The sequence below is a fragment of the Arachis ipaensis genome, chromosome B9 (assembly GCF_059453495.1).
Source record: "Arachis ipaensis isolate K30076 ecotype BB chromosome B9, ASM5945349v1, whole genome shotgun sequence".
NCBI classification, from domain to species: Eukaryota; Viridiplantae; Streptophyta; class Magnoliopsida; order Fabales; family Fabaceae; genus Arachis; species Arachis ipaensis.
Window position 1 is genome coordinate 87,104,813 of NC_142444.1, and position 6,699 is coordinate 87,111,511.

Here is a 6,699-nt window from a genome sequence, read left to right on the forward strand (position 1 = left end):
TTCATAAAACACTTAGGGAGTGGTAATAACATGTTAGTGAGGAAAAGATAAAGAAAAGATAAAAAGTTGAAGAAAAGATAAAAATCGAAGAAAAAGTCTGTAAAATTTTAATAACAAAAAAACAGACAGAGAATAGCGAACGAACTAGGACAACATAGTTAGTTCTTGAGTTGCGACTAGGGTTAGGTATTATATGAAAAGTTAAACTGTTTCAGTATAGACTTAATGAACCTATACTTGGGACAGACTAACTATTCATACCGAAATTTACATAAGCTTTAAATACATACGTTAAACAGAGAAATCAGAGCAGAGTAGAGAGACACAGAGAACAGAATAATCAGAGTAGAGTAAAGAGACAATGAGAAAAGAGTAATATAAAAAAGAGAATAGAAGAGCAGAGTATAAGAATAAAGAGTTAAGCCTTGCGGCATGATGTTCTGTTGTATGTTCATCTGCTGCTTTTCCATTGGCCCTAGAGGTCCTGTAGGCCCAAGTTCACCTACAATTAGTTGTTATTCCTGTAGGCCGAAGTTCACCCGCAGTGAATATCAATTGTGTATCTCAGGGTGTTGCTCCTATAGGCCGAAGTTCACCTACAGAGAGTTGTGATACCTGTAAGCCGAAGTTCACTTACAGGGGCGCTATTTCTGTAAGCCGAAGTTCACTTATAGAGGTGCTATTTCTGTAGGCCGAAGTTTAGCTACAGAAAGTTGTTTGTTGTATGTTGATCTCGGGTATAACCCATGAACTGAGGATCATTTTTGTTGTTGTATGTTGATCTCAGGGAAACCTACAAACTGAGGATCATTATTTTGTTTGTGAATTGATCTCGGGGACACCCACGAACTGGGGATCACTGTTTCTCCTTGTGCGTATATTATGGGGTCGGGCTTTGCGCCGACTGCTGGTAGTCACGAAAGAGTGGTATTCTTACCACCGACACATATGCACTAAGGACACAAAGGGAAACCATACCTAAGACTGGTTCTTAGGTAATGTCGGGCTGCAGGGTGTAAACCGACACGTGAGCTCATGGCCTGCATAGGACAGACATGCATCATACTTGGTTGTGCATTTCCTCTATTATGATTATTGAATGAATGTATGCTCTGTTTGTTTGTATTCTATTCTTTGTATTTGCGTTTTATTTTCTTATATTCTTTTGTTTGTGTTCTGCTTTCTGTTTTCTCTATTTTCTCTATTTATCTATATCTTCTGTTCACTACTTCTCGGTATTTTGCTATTCATCTACTAAACAACACAGAATTAATGAACTTAACTAATAACCCCGACCCTACTAAAAACTCCCCAGTTCTTACCCCTTCTCTCTCCCTCCCCCCTTCAGATGGAAGTAAGAGTACCTTACCATAGTTTGTTGATGATGGCTTTGCAAGGAAGATTCCACTCTAGATAGTTTTCTGAGTCTAGGGTGAATCTCGTGCTCTATTTATATGTATATACAGTGAGACCAGCCAATGTCTGCACCCCGTTTGTATGTGAACTTTCTAAATCCTGTGTACGAGACTCCTGTTGTGTGGCTACATGATGAGGTACCAGAGAGACGTCATATGGCAATGTCTGATTGTGCAGAGGAGTAACAGATGATGTTCTACCTTTCAATGACGTTCCACCTGACTTGAGTTTTGAAGACTTAGAACGTACTTTCCCTCACTTTAGAAGTTTAGAGGGACTAAGTGAGTATAGAGTCTAGGCTAGCCTAGGTGCCAGCTTAGGGACCTCTTGAACAGGTCAGGACCTGGGATGTTGTATGTATGTATATGTATATAGTTATTATCTAGCTATATCTAAGGGTGTTCTAACTAAAAGTCTATACTCTGATAAAGGCTAGATCACTGAATGTTGTTAGCTGCTTGTGATGTATTTATGTGTGGTTATTTATAACTGTTTTATCTGTTATTACTTGTGAATTGATTATGAGTGATTCTATCTATTAATCCAAACGTTTTTAAAAAAATTTACCTCACAAATTAACTACGCTTTTAACAACAAATTAGGCTCATATGATAAATAATAGATGATAATTAGGAAGATAAATTGGTAGCGCTCAGTTCCCGGTATGATCTAGACATATTAAAAATTTGGTCGTTACAGTTTGGTATCAAAGCAGTTTGTTCCCAGTAGAGCCTGGGGAGTGGACTGACTATGCTTCATTGCATACTCTGCTTGTGTGTCTCATGCTGTTAGGGTATCTTCAAGATACATTTGGCATGAATGTCTATGAGTGCTCATTTTGGGAATGTTCGTGCCTAGTTTGAGATATTAAGACTGATCACCTTAATATTGATTGTTTGGTACGGATAAGACTTCAATGACTGTGAATAGGCATGGTTTAATCGAGCTCCGAACGATGAATCGACGTGAGCCACAAATATCTTCATAGTTGTTATGATCTTTATGGCTATTCTGTATGAGATTTGGATGCTTGACGTTAGGATTTTTGCTAGCAAAGAATTTTATAAAAATAGTCGCGTTGTAGATATAGATTCTAAACCAATAGAAATCCCTTCGTACAAACGTTTTGGTTGTCACAAGTAACAAACCCCTAAATAAATTGATAACCGAAGTATTCAATCCTCGGGTCGTCTTTTCTAGGAACTGCAAGGAAGTATGTTCTTATTATTGGTTATGGAGATTGTAAATCAGGGTTTTGAAGATAAGGAACAAGTAATTTAAATTGCAATTTAAAATAAGTAAAAGACTGTAATTTAAATAAATAATTGTAAAACACACTTTTGGCAAGGTATGAGAAATTAGAAGTCCTATCCTAGTTATCCTTATCAATGATGATGAAAATTGAATCTTAATTCCACTCAATTAGTCTTTACTTAAAGTAAAGAAAGGTCAAGTGACTAATTAGTTTGATCTTCGAATCCTAGTTAATCCTTAAGGAAAGATTGGGATTATAGAAGTTCAGTTCAATTAGCAAAGATAACAATTATCAATCATGCTTGAGTTTGATAACTCCTGAGTTACTGATTTCTTAACCAAGAGCAAAAGGAGAAAAGTAAATCTACTGGAATAAAAATGTCTTCAGATGGGAATAACAATAATGTAAAAAAAAAGAAAGCAATAATAAACTGAAATACCTCAAATAACATTAATTCAAAGAGTAATCTGTAACATAGAAGAATTCATAAATAAAATTGGGAAAATAATAAAAAGGAATATTGAACCTCATAAGATATAATCCTGAAAGCGCATAAAATCCTAATTCTAAATCCTAATCCTAAAGAGAGGAGAGAGAGGAGAGAACCTCTCTCAAAACTAAATCTAAATCATGGAAAACTAACTAACTGGAGACTCTCCTTGAATGGATGCATTCCCCCACTTCATAACCTCTGGTCTATGCCTTCTGGACTTGGATTTGGGCCAAAAGGGGCTTCAGATTTCGCTATGAGCGTTTTCTACAATTTCTGGTGCGTGGCCTCTGTCACGCGTCCGCGTGGGTCACACGGTCGCGTCATTCGAAGTTTTCCTTGTCACGCGGTCGTGTCAGTCATGCAACCGCGTCATATGTGTTTCACTCGAGGCACACGGTCGTGTCACCCATGCGATCGCGTGGCTGCCAGTTTCTTCAAAAACTCTGTTTTGTGCTTTTCTTCCATTTTTGTATGTTTCCTTTCCATCCTTTAAGTCATTCCTGCCTTAGAAGATCTGAAACTACTCAACACACGAATCACGGCATCGAATGGAAATAAAGTGTAATCAAAATAATTATTTTTAAGCATAGAAAACATGTTTTTCACATACATCACATAATAAGGAAGGGAAAGTAAAACCATGAAATTAATATGAATAAGTGGGTGAAGGATTGAATAAATCACTCAGATTAAGCACAAAATATATCATAAAATATGGGTTTATCAATGCTATCAGCAACGAACCGATCTCTTCGTTAGGATGACTTGAAGGAAATAGACCTCTTGAAGAAGGATTCTTGCACGCGGCTGAAATTTTGGGGGCAAAATTTTCTTTTAGTAGGGTAGAATGTAACAACCCTGTTTTTCGAGTATGTGAGATCTTTTCTGAAAGTTCGGATTTCTACGGAAGATCATTAAGGGGAGAACCTCTACTATATCATCAAGCATCTCAATCCTCATTGTCATTATATTATCTTTAATTTAGGACCTTAGTGGAGATAAGCTCGACAACGCAATTGCGAAAAACCTAGTTTTTGAACCGTACCGGTTAGGAGTTTTAATTATAATTTTCGTAAGTAGTCTCAGTTTGACGAACCGGACTCAATACATGATAGAAGAGAGATAATAGTATAATACTAGTATTATATTAGTATTAGAAGATGATTGAATGATATTATAAGGATACCTGGTCTGTTTTAGTTAAAAACAGGAAATCAGTTTAACCAGGTTCACAGTTTACTGGTGCAGCTTAGCACCAGCACTCTCTGATGACTTTAGCAATGCTAAGGCCTCATTATACATGTTTTATTCTCACAATAAATATGTTACTAGTGTCATTTATGCTAGTAGCTCAGAAAATAATTTTTAGAGATGTTTTTACAAGTGTTCCGATACATCTAGTTTAGTAGTTATACACCTGAGATATTTTAATATTATTTTAATCTACCTCCAAGCCAACCAATCACAACTCACCCTACACCCCCAAGACACTCCAAGGCTGGTCATTTACTCCCTTTGGCCGAAAATAACAAGAGAGAAAAGAGAGAAACTTTCATGAACACTTAATCTTCAAAGCTTGATTTTTCTGAACTAAAACTCAAATCAAAACTCCGATTTCACCAAAATGATCCTCTCTTCTTTCTATACATAACCATATAACATATCAAGGCTGGAAATAAGGTGAGATGGCTGTCTCCCTCCCTCTTCAATTCGGTTTTCAAGGAAACATGCTTAAAGAAGTGTTTTCTTGATGTTCTTCCTTAGATCTCTTGCATAGCTTGACTTGTGGGCCAAAGATCTTTGATTTCTTGTACGTTTAAGGTGAGGATAACCTTCCTAAGATGCTGCTGAAGTTCGTTTTGTTGATGGTTTAGAGTTTTAAAGTTGTTCTTGATGTGTTTTAGGAGGAAAAAGTGATTTAAGAACACTTCAAAGAGTAACCGGATTTGGAGCAGCAAATCAAGGTAGGGTTTGACGAATTTAATCTTGATTGATTGTGTTTGAGTTGTTTGATTATGATATGGTTTGGCTGTGCTTGAAATTGATGATTTATATGAGTGATTCTTGATGAAATTTTGGTGAAAATTTGATGAAATTTGATGATATGCAAGCTATGAAACATGTCCTTGAGTGCAGCTGGAAAAACGAACCCTAATCCTTAAATTGGGGTTCAATTTGTGTTATAATCATGTAGAAAAGATGTGGTTTTAGTGGCTGCTAATTTAATTTGAATTATGATAAAAATCGGTTGCTGAAAAGACTGAAAAATGGGTAAAAACAGAGAAAGAATTTGAAGAATATTCGAAGAACACGAAGAACACTTTGAGTGTGGTGAAGAACATTGAAGAACACCTTTTAGATCTTAGAAAGGGCAAGGAAGTAAATATTTTGGTGTTTAAGGGGTTATTTGATAATTTCTGAAAGTTAGGGTGGTTAAAGTAGAAATATTAAAAGTTACGGATGGTAAAATGTAAATTTTAAAGGTTAAAAGTAAAAGGTAAGGTAATTTTCGAAAATTAATGATAAAATAATAAATAATAATAAAATATTAAATAATAATATTTAATTAAAAATAATATTTTAATAAAAATAATAAAATAATGTGAAAAAGGCAGTTTTCTGTAAAAGCTTTAGAAAGACAACTTTAAGTGCAGAATCTCATAATTACCTTCAAAAAATACTTAGGGAGTGGTAATAACATGTTAGTGAGGAAAAGATAAAAAGTTGAAGAAAAGATAGAAATCGAAGAAAAAGTCTGTAAAATTTTAATAACAGAAAAACAGACAGAGAATAGCGAACGAACTAGGACAACATAGTTAGTTCTTGAGTTGCGACTAGGGTTAGGTATTATATGAAAAGTTAAACTATTTCTGTATAGACTTAATGAACCTATACTTGGGACAGATTAACTATTCATACCGAAATTTACATAAGCTTTAAATACATACGTTAAACAGAGAAATCAGAGCAGAGTAGAGAGACATAGAGAACAGAATAATCAGAGTAGAGTAAAGAGACAATGAGAAAAGAGTAATATAACAAAGAGAATAGAGGAGAAGAGTATAAAAATAAAGAGTTAAGCCTTGCGGCATGATGTTCTGTTGTATGTTCATCTGCTGCTTTTCCATTGGCCCTAGAGGTCCTGTAGGCCCAAGTTCACCTACAGTGAGTTGTTATTCCTGTAGGCCGAAGTTCACCTGCAGTGAATATCAATTGTGTATCTCAGGGTGTTGCTCCTGTAGGCCGAAGTTCACCTACAGAGAGTTGTGATACCTGTAAGCTGAAGTTCACTTACTGGGGTGCTATTTTTGTAAGCCGAAGTTCACTTATAGAGGTGCTATTTCTGTAGGCCGAAGTTCACCTACAGAAAGTTGTTTGTTGTATGTTGATCTCGGGTATAACCCATGAACTGAGGATCCTGTTTGTTGTTGTATGTTGATCTCGGGGAAACCCACGAACTGAGGATCATTGTTTTGTTTGTGAATTGATCTCGGGGACGCCCACGAACTGAGGATCACTGTTTCCCCTTGTGCGT